This window comes from Manihot esculenta, chromosome 4 (genome assembly GCF_001659605.2).
Source record: "Manihot esculenta cultivar AM560-2 chromosome 4, M.esculenta_v8, whole genome shotgun sequence".
NCBI lineage: Eukaryota > Viridiplantae > Streptophyta > Magnoliopsida > Malpighiales > Euphorbiaceae > Manihot > Manihot esculenta.
The window spans coordinates 5652626-5668046 of record NC_035164.2 but is presented as its reverse complement, the minus strand read 5'-3'; positions in this window follow the sequence as shown (position 1 = coordinate 5668046).

The following is a 15421-nucleotide window of genomic DNA, read 5'->3' as shown; positions in this document are numbered from 1 at the left end:
GAAAAATATAATAGCAAATTATAATATAGTCTTTAAAATTTTATATTAATAAATATATAATCCTTTAATTTAAATTTTATATTAAAAAAATATTTATTTTATATTTATTATATGTACATAATATTAAATAAACATTTATTATTACTAAATTTCTACTACATAAAATATTACATACAAATATTATATATTAAAATATTTTATTAAAAATTTATACTTACCATTATAAATTATGGATACATTTATAATATATTATATTTTATATTAATAATACTAAATAAAATAAAATATTATATATTTTAATACATACAGTAATCTTCTTTATAAATTTTATAAAAATTTATATATGTTAACTATGTCTCTTAAATTATTTGAAATATTTAATATTTTTATTTTGTTCACTTACATAACAGGTAATCTTATGATGTACATTAATTTATTGGTTGATCCGATAAAAAACTGTATTTTATATCGATAATATAAATAAAATAAAGTATTATATATTTTATATTATACTATTTTTACATTTTAAATTTTATTAAATTAAAGTATATTTTAAAAATAAATAAAAATATATTTTTTAAAGACTATTTTATTAATCAAATAAAATTTTAAGAATTATATTATAATTTTTTAATAATTTTTATATTCAATTTAATTCTCTTTATTATAATTAAAATAAAATAAAAAAATTTAATTTTATTATCCAAAATTTTAAATTTAATTATAAATATAAATTAACATAATCATTTTAATTTTTGCATCCAATAAATTTTTTAAAGAATGATCGTGACATTTATATGGATTAAAATTTTATTTTATTAAAATTGATTAAAGTAAATTGTTAGAATTATGACAGATTTACGGAAATTGATTTTATTATTCAAAATTTTAAAGTTAAAATATAAATGTAAAAATCGATAAACCTTTGAAAACATGGAGAAAATTTATCAATTAAGCTTTTTTTTTACTATTTTTTAATATTAGGATAATTAAATTTCTATATTTTTATTTGAGAGCAGAATAAAATCAATTAAATTTTTTAGCTAAATAAATTCATAAACTTTACGTAGTCAAATAAGTCCCGATATAATAAAATATTATTTATAATAAAAAATTATTATTTCAAGTAATTTAGTATTATTTTTTAATAATAAAATTTATATAATTTTAAAAATTATTTACTATTTTTATGATTTTTTTTATTTTTATGTTAATTAAATACTAAATTTTTTATATTTAAACTTATAAAAAATAATATTATAATTTATAAAGACTCATGTGGACTTAGAAATTAAGTTTAAAAGTTTATTTGATAAAAAATTAAATTGAGTTTATTTATCTAAAATAAGAGTTCAATTAAATTTATTTCTAAAATATTTTCATGTTAAAATAAAAATTAAATTATTTTAAAATTTTTATTTACACTATTATATATAAATTTATTAATTTTTTATTTTTAAATTAAAATTAAAAAGAAAAAAAAATTTAAAATATGTTTCATAAAAAATATTTTTCCTGTTAATCTTAATAATTTTTTATTATTAAAGAAAAGGAGAAAATTGTTTTTAAAGTATATGAAAACTATTTGTATGGTTTGACGCTGCAAACCAATCCAGCTCAATTTATCTAATTTATTTTATTGATCGGTCATAATTTTAAATTAGAAACTATTTAGTGTTTATTTTATAGAAAATAATTTTGAGTTTCCATTTTCTATTTTCTAATAAAACTGTAGTGTTTATTTTTTAGAGAAAGTTCATATGTTAATAATAAAAAATTATTTTTAAATTTAAATTAATAAAAAAATTCATAACTTACATAATAAAAAAAATGGTTTTTTAAATTTTTTTAAACCTTAATTATTTTTACTTTTATTTTTTTTTCTAGGTATCTATAATTTATTTTTTTAATAATATAATTAACTTTAAATTTTTTAAAATAATTATTTAATTTTAGTTATAAAAATATTATAACATTTTTTTATGAAAGAGTTATTGTAACTAAAAAATAAATTTTTTATTATAAAGAAATATTGTGGAAAACATTTTAAAATTGTTTTTCAAACTATAGTTAAATATTACAAAATTGTAAAATTGGTTTTCCACTTTTCTATTTAGAAAATAAAAACTATATTTTTCAGTTTTCTTAGAAAAAATTTTCAAAAAACTGCTCCAATTCTTTGCAAGTGAACAGATTGCTTCAGATTTCATTCAACTATTTTTAATATTATGAATGTCATATTAACTATAAATACAAATTAATGAACTATTCAAATCTCAACTACAATTATTTATTTTTTATTTTTTATATATTTTGCTAAATGATAAAAGAATAATAAAAATATAAATATTAAAAAGTAAAATAAATTACAATTTTGTTCTATACTTTAATAAAATGTAAAGTTTAGTTTTTATATTTTTAAAATTCTATTATTGAATCTTGACATTTGAAAAACATTGTAATTCAATCATCACAAATCAAAGTTAATTTGTTGTTAAATCTATTAAAAATACTGATGATTAATAGGCCTGCCAAGTCCTGCTACAGCCCAAATTTTAAAGGTGATACAGAACCACAACCCGCTGTATGAGATGAAGCTTCGATATCTGAAGTTTGAGCCCACAAATCGGATAAAGTTTAAAGGAGATCAATGCAGACTAATCCAACCAATTACCAATGCACAAGGACAAAGCCCGCAATAATAGGAATCTTGTCCAAATAGGATCAAAAGAAATTAAATAGCAATCTAACGATAATCGGTATTTCGTACTCATGACAATATGCACGCATGAAGGTGGCAGATGGATAACGATATAGGACAGAGAGAGTACGCTTGTAATACCCGGCTAGATTTCGGTATCGGAATTCCTACCGTCCGGTGGAATCTCGGATGTCAGAAACCTCTAGAAGGGCAAAGTTATGTTTTTATAAAATGTTTTCATGTATTATATGGTTTTAAGTAAGAAAGAAATTGAATTTTGAATGAAAAAGACCATGGAGACATTTCCAGGTTCGGCCGCTGAACCTCAAGTTCGGCCGCCGAACATGGGATAGTTTAGGGGGGCAAGTTAGGCTTCCGAAAGTGGCCCAGGTTCGGTGGTTTTAAGTAAGAAAGAAATTGAATTTTGAATGAAAAAGACCATGGAGACATTTCCAGGTTCGGCCGCCGAACATGGGATAGTTTAGGGGGGCAAGTTAGGCTTCCGAAAGTGGCCCAGGTTCGGCCGCCGAACCTCATATTCGGCCGCCAACTTGCGTGAGTTTTGGAGGCACTTTAGGCTTCCGAAGGTGGTCTGACCAGCCCCTATAAAAGGCCCCATGGCCGAAAACAGGCGAGCTTTCTCCCCTATTTTCGGCCAACGGTGAGTCCATGCTCTCCCATGGTTGGTTTTAATGATTTTCCTCAAATCTTTCAAGTTTTGACGAGTTCTAACTTGGTTTTGAAGAGTTTTGGAGCTAAGATCAAGTTTTGGAGCTTGTAGACCCAAGGAGCTAGATTTCTCCCATCTCCAAGTTTAGATCGCCTCCCCTCTCGATCTTCAAGAGGTAAGAGTAGATCCTTAGCTCATTTCATGTTTTAAACAAGTTTTATGAAAGTTTATGGGTTAGAAATGCATGTGTAAGTTAGTTGTTTGTTGTTAGGGTAAATGTTGAGTTTTTGGGTAATGTATGATGTTTGAGTTGCTTTATGTGTTTGTGTGGGGGTTTAGGATAGTTTGAGACCCCTAAATACTTATTTGCTTGTGTATGCATGTTATAGAATAGCTAAATGCATGTTTGAATGGTTTGGGAGGCAAATTGTGCATGTAGAGGCTGAGTTCTGCCATTTGGAAGAACTCAGGTTCTGCAGCCGAAGGACTTTCGGCCGCCGAACCTGCCTGTGGAGGCAAACTTTTGGCTGCCGAACCCTGCCCCCGAAAGTGGACTTTCGGCTCTGGAAGGGAGTTTCGGCCGCCGAAGGTGCCGCCGAACATGCATGAGTTTCGGCTCTGGAACAACTTTCGGCCGTCGAAGGTGCCGCCGAAAGTGGTTGAGTTTCGGCTCTGGAGGGACTTTCGGCCGCCGAACCTGCCGCCAAAAGTGCCTTGTTCAGCCTTCCTTTGCATGTTTTCTATGATTGTTTTAAGGTGTTTTAGGGGGTTTTTGGGGAATAGTTTAGAGTCATGTTCATGTATGTTTGGTCCCTCGTTTGAGTCCACCTGTGTAGGTTCGGACCCGAGGAACCAAGGACCCCAGCAGTGAGATAGTTGTTTCAGTGTCTTGTCAGAGCTAGCCTGAGGTGAGTAGAATAACTCTTTATGTTTCAAAGCAAATAATGAAAGTTTTAGTATGAATCACACATCATGAATGCCATGAGATATATTAGGTTGTTTGCATTAGAATTCATGAATATGTTGCATTGTATATTATGTTGTTGATGTGGATGAACATTGAGTGATCCATTAGCCCTTGTATGATATGATGATGATACGATATGGAAGTCCAGGAAGACCCATTCTACGTCCCTAGCACTATGTAAGAGAAAGTCCAGGAAGACCCATTCTACGTCCCTGGCACATTGGAATGTTATGATATGTTATGTAAGAGAAAGACCAGGACCCATTCTACGTTCTGGCACTAATGGAAATGTAGAGGGCTATTGGTGACAAGTTCATCCTTAAGGTGATTTGTCTGTGATGTGATACATTTCATGAAAGCATGAACTTTAAATATAATGTTGTATTATTCTGCTCACTGGGCTCTAGTAGCTCACCCCATTCCCTTAATCCCCCAGGTTTGCAGGTACGGGATGTTAAGAACTTAGCATAGAGTGAAAAACTAAGAGAATTGATGTAGAAAACTGATTGTATTATTGAATGAGAAATAGCCTTTAAATAGGCAAACAAAACAACTAAATCAGAGAAATAAAAGGAGCACTACTAAGCACTACTGCATAATCAGATGTGCAGAAAATAAATGAATAAATCCCTACAAACTAGGACATATTCTAACTGAATTTTGACTCATTATTCAACAAACCCTCCCTTAAACTAATATTTGCAAACATCCAGTTTAAGTGAAAGTTTGATCAACTGAACACACTCCTAGAAGTCCTCTCAACTTCACAAATGCTGCTTGCTTAAGTGACTTTGTCATAATGTCAGCTACTTGATCTTCACTCCTGCAAAATAATAAATCAACTGTACCATCATTGCAGAGATCACGCAAAAAATGGTAACGAACATCTATATGTTTGCTCCTGCCGTGCAGAACAGGGTTTTTTGAAATCTTGATAGCTGAAACATTATCACATAACACTTTTGTTGGACCTTGCTGCTGGCATTGAAGCATCTCTAGCAACCTTCTCAACCAAATGACTTGACAAGAACATGTTGCTGCTGAAATGAATTCAGCTTCTGTGGTGGACAAAGTAACAATTTGTTGTTTCTTTGAAGACCACGAAATAGCTCCTGAACTCATTATAAAAACAAAATCCGATGTACTTTTCCGATCATCAACATCTCCTGCATAATTGCTATCACAAAAGCCAAACAAATTTTCTTTTACTCCCCTTTTATAAAAAATTCCAAAATCAACCGTTCCTCTCAAATAACGGAGAATTCTTTTTGCCGCTAACAAATGTGATTCAGTCGGGTTCTCCATATAGCGACTTATCAGACTAACACCATGCATGATGTCAGGTCTTGTTGAGGTTAAATACATTAGACTCCCTACCATTTGCTTGTAAAGAGTTGCATTTATTTTTTTCCCTTCATCATTTCTCCTCAACTTCAAGCCACATTCAACGGGGGTAAAAACTACGTTGCAATCCTTCATTTTGAACCTGTCCAAAATCTCAAGAGCATATTTTTTTTGTGAAATAAAAATACCAACATATGAGTGCTTAACTTCAATACCAAGGAAAAAATGCATTAACCCCAAATAAGACATTTCAAATTCATTCATCATTTTTCGTTTAAAATCTTCAACCATTCCTTCATCATTCCCGGTATAAATAAGGTCATCAACATAAAGACACAAAATGAGCATTTTTCCATTTTCTAGCTTTAAAAATAGAGTGTGTTCATGAGGACATTTATGAAAACCTTCTTTCGCCAAATAAGAGTCTATACGGCTATACCAGGCTCTAGGTGTCTGCTTTAGACCGTATAAAGCCTTTTTGAGTTTATATACCTTGTCCTCCTCGCATTTCCGCACATACCCAAGAGGTTGATCGACATATACCTCTTCTTTCAATTCGCCGTGTAAGAAGGCGGACTTCACATCTAATTGATAAATGAACCAAAAGTTTTGAGGAGCCATGGCTAAGACTAGCCGAATTGTGTCAAGCCTTGCAACAGGAGCAAACACCTCCTTGTAATCAACTCCAAATTCTTGATTGTATCCCTTCACGACAAGGCGAGCTTTATATTTGTCAACTCCACCATCTTTGTTCAACTTTGTTTTATAAATCCATTTCACCCCAATGGACTTTTGCCCTTTCGGAAGCTCTACCAAATCCCAAGTGTTGTTTTTCTCTATTGATTTTATCTCCTCATCCATAACATGTTGCCATTTTGAATCTTTAATAGCATCATGAAATGTGAGGGGATCACAATCTGCAAAAAAAACAAAATGAGCAAGTGAATCGTCATCCGATAATTCACCTCCACTTACATAATCTTCCATCCAGGTTGGTCTACTTCTAGTACGGGGCTGGTCAACAATTACAGCAGTAGAAGTGTCAACGGAATGTTGTAATTGTTGCTCCATTGAAGAAATTTCTTGCTGCACCGAATTTTCTTCAATTTCATCAAAGCTTATAGGTGTAGGTGTGAGTTGCTGCTTTTTATCACTCAAATTCCAAGCATTCTCCTCATCAAATACTACATCTCTGCTAATCACAATTTTATTAGTGAGAGGATTAAACAATTTATATGCTTTGAAATTTTCACTTACACCCATAAAAATACATTTTTCACTTTTATCATCCAGCTTTTTCCTTTTCTCATCTGGAACATGTGCATATGCAATGCATCCGAAAACTCTAAAGTGATCAACAGATGGTTTTCGCCCATTGAAAGCTTCCTCCGGTGTCATGTTCCGAACAGCAAAAGTTGGACTTCTATTCAACACATGAACAGCCCAATTTACAGCTTCTGGCCAAAAAGTTTTTGGAACATTCCCCTTTGTTAGTAAGCTTCTCACCACATTAAGAACTATTCTGTTCTTGCGTTCGGATACACCATTCTGCTGAGGTGTAAATGCTGCTGTGAGTTCCCTTCGAATGCCATTTTCAACACAAAAACTTTCAAATTCTTTGGAGCAATACTCTCCACCACGGTCCGTTCGAAGCGTTTTGATTGACTTCTCTGTTTCATTTTCAACTCGTGCTTTGAAATTTTTGAACACATCAAGAGCTTCGGATTTTTTTTGCAAAAAATAAACCCAGATTTTCTGGGTGAAATCATCAATAAAGGTTATCAAGTACCTTTTACCTCCATTTGAAGTGGGTTTAATTGGACCGCAAATGTCTGAATGCAGCAGCTCTAGCACTTTCTTTGCTCTCCATGACTGGCCTTTTGGAAATTGTGCGCGAGGTTGTTTGCTAACAATACACTCTTCACAAACTTTAGCAGGAATATTAATTTGATGAAGGCCTGTCACCATATTTCTGTTTTGCAGAGTTTTTAAGCCACCGAAATTCAAATGACCATAACGAAAATGCCATAGCCATGAAGGATCTTTTATTCTAGCAATTAAGCATGTTTCAACATCTTGAATCTTTAATGGAAATAGTCTATTTGAACTCATCTTAATGCTAGCAATTGCTCCCCTTTTTGGGTCATATATCTCACAAATTTTATTACGAAAGGTTAATTCATAACCTGTTTCCTGTAACTGTCCAACACTCAACAAGTTACACTTCAAGTTAGGAGCATAATAAACATCCGAAATTATCTCAGTAAAGCCATTCAACATTTTGATAGAGATATCACCTTTACCCATCACATTTACAATGGACTTATCACCAAAACTCACAGTAGTAAAAAAATCTTCATTTAAATTTAAAAAGGAAGACTTACTACCACTCATGTGATTACTGCAAGCTGAATCCACATACCAAACATCAGATGGTGTTCCTTGGTCCGCTTGATAAGCCATCAACAGCATTTCGGTTTCAGTTTCAGCAACAAAATTTGACTTGTCTTCTGGCAATTTTGTGCGACACTCGGAACGATAATGCCCATATTTATGACACCTGAAGCATTCAATATTAGACTTATCACGGGGCTCACCTTTGCTTTGCGCTTGATTGGATTGGAAATTCTGCCGATTTCCTCTCCCTCTGCCTCTCCCTCTTCCTCTCCCTCTGCCTCTCCCCCTTGAATTCGAGAAAGAAGAGGGAAGAGTTGAGGCCTTCAAAGCTAACTCTTCAATATTTGAACTTCTGTTCATCTTTTGCTCATGCACCAATAACGAGCTCTGCAATTCATCAATAGATAAAGAATCTATGTCCTTTGATTCTTCAATTGAGCAAACAACATAGTCGAATTTGGGCGTCAAAGAACGTAATATCTTCTCCACAATAGTTACATCTTCTATTTTCTCACCAATAAATCGCATCTTGTTGCATATTTCCATGGTTCTAGCAAAATAGCTGGTAACGGATTCACCGTCTCTCATCTGCAGAGTTTCAAAATCTCTCCTCAAAGTTTGAAGCTGTGCTCGCTTAACTCTGGCTGAGCCTGCATATTTTTTCTTCATAGAATCCCATATATCCTTGGAAGTATCTTTGCAAAGAATTGTTTCCAGGATAGAACACTCAATAGATTGAAAAAGGTAATTTTTTGCCTTCAAATCTTTGAGCTTTGTAGCTTCAAAATCTGTCTTTTGAGCATCTGTTAATGTTTCTCCTGCTGCTGGAGCGCCGACTCCGTTTTCGACTATCGCCCAGTAATCTTTGGAACGCAAGAAGTTCTCCATTAACATGCTCCAATGGTTATAGTGACCAACAAAACGTGGGATTGCTGCCTGCACAAAATTTGACTCTGCAGCCATGGAAATAATAGCTGCTGCTCTCTCTCTTTTTTTTTCACGTGTTTAACTCTCTACAACTATTTTAGCTCTGATACCACTGTTAAGAACTTAGCATAGAGTGAAAAACTAAGAGAATTGATGTAGAAAACTGATTGTATTATTGAATGAGAAATAGCCTTTAAATAGGCAAACAAAACAACTAAATCAGAGAAATAAAAGGAGCACTACTAAGCACTACTGCATAATCAGATGTGCAGAAAATAAATGAATAAATTCCTACAAACTAGGACATATTCTAACTGAATTTTGACTCATTATTCAACACGGGATAGATCAGGAAGTCAACAAGAATAAAGTTATGTTTTATGTAATAGCTAGTTGTGGACATGAGAAAGACAATGTAATGTAAAGTATAGTACAATAATGTAATGTAATGATGTTTATTGAGGTTTAGAGTTGTGCTTGACCCTAGTATGTTGGTTAATCCCTTTTTGGTACATGATCTTTTAAGGAAATGATTTATTGATGTTTATGTAAACCAAGCTTAATGTATGATATGTTGCCCCATTGGAGCATTTGATGAGAGCTCCAGTGTGGGGTTTTATGTTTATGAGTTTGTGCATGCACAGGTTAAACTTGGTAAATGAATGAAAAAGTTTAATGTTTTATGTAGATGTTTGATCATGTATGGGATTTAACACGTATATAGGATGTATGTTAGGCTTGCTACGGGTCTCGGCGGCCTTATGCCGATCTGGATCCTAGCGCCGGTAGCAGTCCGGTTTCCGGGTCGTTACAACGCTCGAAATGGATAAAAAATAAATTAAAATAAAAAGGGGAAAGGAAATACAAAGACTAAGCTCACAAAAAATGCACCTGATCCTAAATCCATTGGGATACCAAGGACGCTTATTTCAAATAATGATAAGCAGTTTGATTGCAAATCCTTCAGAGATTTTATTCGGAATATGGGAATATGACACAAGTTCTCCTAGTGGTCCATCCGCAAACGAATGGTCAAACCGAATTAATGAACAAAGCTATCCTACAAGGACTGAAGAAGCAGTTAGACGGGCCAAAAAAGGTTAGGCATGTGAACTACCCAGTATTTTGTGAGCATTTAGGACCACACCCTGAACTCTCACATGGAAGACTCCATTCGTGTTAGCATATAGAACAAAAGTTGTAGTAGTTCCTGTAGAATTGTACATCCTGACACACTGGGTACAATTCAACGACGAAGACCTCAATAGCGAGAAGTTGAGAAGCTGAGAAGCAACCTGGACGCTCTTGAAGAAATTAAAGACGAAGCACAAGTATGAACAGCAGCATATTAACAAAGAGCAGCCAGGTATTATAACCAGAAAGTTCGTGAAAGAAGTCTAAAAGTAGGTGACTAGCCCTAAGAAAACTAGAAGCAACTGGAAAAATGGCTGTTGTAGGAAAACTAGCGCCAATGTGGGAAGCCCCCTCAAAGTCACGAAGGTTGTTAAACCAGAGGTGTATAGAATTGAACATATGCAGGAAAACCCGGAGCCCCACACTTGGAACATCTAACACCTAAAGAGGTATTTCCAATAGAAAATTTGATGTAATACTAACATGAAAGATATGAAATTCCTTTCCTGAGTTAGTTCTCCTCCTAAAAGCTTTCGATTTCAAAAATTTGGGCAAAATAAAGAAAAGCCCAACCACAGCAGGTGCCGACCTTGAAAATTGACCCCTACCATTAAAAAAGCCGAGTTGAGGGACAAACAAAAGAAAAACCTAACCAAGGTAGGTGTCGACCTTGGAAATTGATCCCTGGCACCAAGAAAGCCGAGTTAAGGGACAAACGAAAGAAAAACCCAATCATGGTAGGTGCCGACCTTGAAAATTAACCTCTAGTACCAAAAAGCCGAGTTGAGGAACAAAAGAAAGAAGAGCCCAATTACGACAGGTGCCAGTCTCGAAAATTGACTCCTGGCACCAAAAAAGCCGAGTTGATGGACGAAAGAAAAAAAAAAAAAAAACTAACCACGGCAGGTGTCGGCCTTAGAGATTGACCCCTAGCACCAAAAAAGCCAAATTAAGGAACAAAAGAAAGAAGAGCCCAACCACGGCAAGTGTCATCCTCAGAGAAATCCGAGTTGAGGAACAAAAGAAAGAAGAGCCCAACCATGGCAGGTGCGGGCCTCGGAGATTGACCCCTAGCACCAAGAAAGCTGAGTTGAGGAACAAAAAAAAAGAAGAGCCCAAAAGCGATAGGTATCGGCCTCAAAAATTGATCCCTGGCACCAAGAAAGCCGAATTGAGGGAAAAAAGAAAGAAAAACCCAACCATGGCAAGCGCTGACCTCAGAAATTAATACTTGACGCCAAGAAAGCCGAGTTGAAGAACAAAAGAAAGAAAAGCCCAACTACAGTAAGCACCGACCTCAAAAATTGACTCATAGCTCTAAGCAGGCCGAGTTGCGGGACAAAACAAATACGAGAAATTTTAAACTTAGCAAATACCGGCCTCGAAAAGAGGTACCAGTGGTAGAGAAACAAGGAAAAAATGTCTAAATGATGGGATAAACTCTATAGTGTAGTAATTATATGTATTAACAAATTGTATTCCTATCAATAAACGACAAAGGTCGAATACTCGAAAAGTTAGCTTAAGATTAATCAGTAATAAAATACACCGATAGGCAACAGTCAGGTCGGTTTAAGGCCACAAATAAAGTTCCAAAGCGCGTTAAAGTAAAACAAAGTAAAACTCAAACAAAAAACTAACAAAGAGTCAAAATATTATCCATCAGTTAGCTACACCATTAGAATTCGTTACAGAAGCAGCACAAGAAGGGGGAGCAGAGCTAATCAAGTCATTATCGTCAGGAGACAGAGAGGTGTCAATTCTTGGCTGAGTTGGGGGCAAAAGAGGATCATTCGGAAGAGGGTTGTCATCTTCTCCATAGTGAACCTCCTCACCATCGGAGTCGAACTCAGGAGCTCTCAAGTCGACCAATGGAACAGATGATGCATCTCAGGCAGCTTTAAGGCCGTGGTTATAGCCTGTGGTGAACATTCGGAAGGCCTCTTCATAAATCTTCTTCCGCAGCTCCTTTAACTTCTTAAATTCTTGCACCCGTTCCTCGCAGGCCTAGTGAATCCTGTCCTCGGCAGCCTTAGCGTCCCTCTACAGAGAAACACACTTGTCCTCCAAAGTGGAGATCTTGTGGTGAAGTTGCTACTGCTGAAGCTGAGAATTCTCCACCGCAAGAGTTAGGACTTTCAGGTCCTCAGCTTACTTGTTGAGCTCATGTTGAAGCACAATAGCACAAGCCGAAGCCTCATCCTGCTGCCAATGAGTTTCTTCTAGAAGTGACAGTTGAGTAAGGGCTTCATTCCGTTGGAACTCCACCGCAAAGGCTCATGAGGATGATCGGATTGCCTCCTCCCTTAACTCCTCAAGCTGTCGGGTGAGGTCTGGGACTTGCCCTTTGAAATTTATGATATGCTCACGACACACCGCTGTGGCAGCCAAGTTCTCATCTCGTCGCGCCTCCTCAACATGGCAATCCATAGAGCTCTGGATGGACCGATTTCAAGCATCCATCTCCATAAATGTACCTAAGGACTATCACAAAGAGGAATTATGTCAGCAAACAAAGAGGAATGAAGTCAGCAAACCATAAATTGGGAATATGAAAAGGAAAGGCAATTAGCTCACCATAAGGAGCAGTTCTCTCAAATTGTCCCCAAGCGTCTCTCATGAGCGAGAGCTGCAGGCGGATTGCTACTTAATAGAGCAAGCCAAGTTACAAACAACTCTAAGGAATCGGGGTCAGAGACGTCTGGCACTCTGTCGAATACCCTACTATATAGCATCTCAGTTATAGAGGCTGGCGTAAAATTAACACCGACCTCGACAGAATTCAACACATCATTGTCAGGGGCAGAAGACATTTTCCACAACCTTCTTCCCCTTATCAGTAGATGAGAGAGGGTTGGCCCCAGCAAGTGTAAAGGTCCTAGCTCATTTGGCAGGACAACTCTCGATAGCAATGTTTCCAATTGCCTGAAGAGGAGAAGCACTCCGAACTGGGAATTTAGTGCCATCCTCCGAGTTGCCCTCCCCCGATTCGCTCACAATGATGAGGTCCTTAGGGACCGTCTTGGGGGCAGTAATTATCTTAGAGGGGTCCGGTGTCTTAGAAGGAGCAGACGTCCTAAAGGCAACAGAACGAGAGCCTCCTAGAACTAGCACTAGAGCTAATGAAGGTGCGGGGCTATAAGTGGCAAGTCGGATGGATGATGTTGGGGTCGCAGCATGGAAGACCTCCCAAGTGACCTCGGCAATAGACTTGTTAGCTCGAAAGGCCAATAGGGTCTTTTTAAGATTCTCCTAGGACAAGGTAAAATTCTTAGGGAGTTTAATCTTGCCCATTGTCACCGTAGAAATTGAAAAAAGAAAGGGAGATTCAGTTAGAATTCAATATAGCAAAAGAGAAAATGCAAGAGAAAAACTCAAAAGTACCGACTTGGTGACAGTCCTTCAGGAAAGACATGAACATGCACTTCTCGACAAAATGTTCTTTCCCCACAAAGGTTAGCCAGAGAAGACAGTTCTGATCTATAAGATTCAACCTAGGGAGCTCGTTGCAGCATTAAGATATATCCCCCCAAGATAGGTCGACATCCCGCTCGACCTCCGAACTCTCTTTTAGTTCGACGACAACAAAATGCTCTACTCAATCATTAATTCAATCTTTATAGCCAGCAAAAATGGATAACACAGCTCAAAAAACAAAATAATAAAATCCGTGGGTAGACCTCACTAGATGAAAAAAGGTAGAAAACAATTCGACGGAAGTGGCGAAACCCCAGCATAAATAATGGATTCAAAACAACATATGAATAGGATAGAATTCGATGTCAGCATTTGGAGAGTTACACTAAAACGCCGGAAAATCTCAAAAAAAAAATGGAGTAAAGAGGAAAGTCAACCCGAACTCGTGTTGTTTGAGAAAAAACACCAAATTGCACCCCTGTTGGGCGTCTACTGAACTTAAGGGCAATAGGTAAGAAAGGCCTATTCTCTCATTGCTCAAAGGCGCCCTAACCCTAAGGATTTCGATGTCTATTAGGTTGCGGGGAAGATATTGAAGTAAAGAGGACGAAGTGACAGAAGAAGCTAGATCATCCACTGCCGGCATTTTAGTAGGAGCCATGAGAAGAGCAGCGACATATCTCTAAATGGAGAACCAAGATAACATGAGGGAGAGCATATTAGCATAAAGGATGCGAGAACAAGGGCAACCGAAGAAAAGTGAAATTCGAAATTAGGAAAGAAGAGAGAAGCGGTACTTATCAAAACCCCTTTCTCGAGCGAAGTAAAAGTAATAGAGGCCTCAAACTTTACTCCCTCACTAATCATGAAAAAATTGGTAATGGAGTAAAAGGCACTTAATGATTAATAGGTCTCAGACCGCCAAGGCCTGCTATAACCCAAATTTTAAGGGGGCCTGGTATAATTCGACACAGGCGCACAACATATTGTTTTAAACAAAGCTCTGACCTCTGAGGTTTGAGCCCACAAATGGAATAAAGTTCAAAGGAGATCAATGCAGACAGCCTGACAAATTACCAGTAACCGCATAAGGACAAAACTCGCAATAATAGAGATGGTGTCCAAAATGGGGCCAAAAGGAATTAAATAGCTGCTTGATAAGAATCAATACCTCGTACTCACGACAGGCTATCCGCGTGAAAGTGGTAGACAGGTAAGGATATAGGACAAACAGGGCACGCCCAAAAAGCATAAAAGAAGGGGATTGAAATACAAAGACTAAGCTCACAAAAAATGCACCTAATCTTGGACCCATTTTTGGATCTCAATCATCAATTTCTATATTTTTATATAAAACAATAAAATACTTCAGATTAGGGATGTAAACGGGTAGGGTACCCGCGAAAATTAAACTACCCGAATTCGAACCCGATTTATATTATTAATATCTGAATCCGTTCCGAACCCGATTAAAAATTAATTTAAACTATCCGAATCCGTACCAAACCCGATTATTATTGCCCGAATAAAACCCGAACCCGTTTAATCTTATATATTTTAATTAATAATTTATATAAAAAATATTTCTCATTAATAATTTTTATTTAAAAAATCTAATATTTTTAAAAAAATTTTAAATTTAAATTTTTAAATAAAAATATATAAAAAAATTTATAAATATTATTGTAAAATATATTTTTTATATTAAATTAATTATTTATATAAACGGGTTCAGGTGGTGGGTATCTGTACATAAAACCCGAATCCGATCCGAACCCGCAACGGGTATTATTTTTAAAATCCGAACCCATCCCAAACTCGATTATAACTATCCAAATCCGTTCTATTAGGGTTCGGTTGGATC